The sequence below is a fragment of the Sinocyclocheilus anshuiensis genome, unplaced genomic scaffold, assembly GCF_001515605.1.
Source record: "Sinocyclocheilus anshuiensis isolate Anshui unplaced genomic scaffold, SAMN03320099.WGS_v1.1 scaffold173, whole genome shotgun sequence".
Taxonomy (NCBI): Eukaryota; Metazoa; Chordata; class Actinopteri; order Cypriniformes; family Cyprinidae; genus Sinocyclocheilus; species Sinocyclocheilus anshuiensis.
This window is the reverse complement of record NW_015536480.1, coordinates 1,006,697-1,007,287: the sequence shown is the minus strand read 5'-3', so window position 1 is coordinate 1,007,287 and position 591 is coordinate 1,006,697. Positions and strand designations below refer to the sequence as shown.

The 591-nt window shown below is 54.1% G+C and overlaps 1 protein-coding gene across 1 annotated transcript in view; it reads left to right on the top strand.

Annotated features, from left to right (window-relative positions):
• LOC107676321 (NACHT, LRR and PYD domains-containing protein 12-like) overlaps window positions 1-591 on the top strand; it is a 46,176-nt gene that overhangs the window by 28,232 nt on the left and 17,353 nt on the right. The window lies entirely within an intron of this gene.

Below are 591 nucleotides of genomic sequence, written 5' to 3'. Positions count from 1 at the left end.
ACATCACCCTGGACTACATTTCCCATGCTCCATTGCACTAATCACAAGCTCACCTGCTACCAATTACACACACACAGCTGAGTCACATCCAGAGTCACGTCATGTCTCAGCTGTTCATCCAGAGTCACGTCACATCACAGCTGATCTTCCAGAGTCTCGTCACATCACAGCTGGTTGTCTAGAGTCTTTAATGGGGATCGCTTTATGGAGTGTATGGGCTGCATACACCACCACTGAGACTCTTGAAACAGCGGCGCCTACTACGATGTTTCCGGAGGTGGCGGCTGATGCTGCAGAACCTCCCAAGGTAGTGGAGTTCGCTGCTGTTTCTCCAGAGGCGATGGCGCCGGCTGCAGCTTCTCCAGAGGTGGTGGCGTGTGCTGCAGAACCTCCCGAGGCGGCGGCGCTCGCTTCAGCTCCTTGTACGGTGGTGGCGCCCAGCAATGCACTCTCAGCCTGTCATGTCGTGGTCGAAGGAACCGTTGATGAACGCTGTACCTGTCCTGTTAAAGAGCATATGAATGAACTTTCTCTAGTTCCTGATGGTACTGCTGTAGAACCTCCAGAGGTGGTGGCATCCGCTGCAGAACC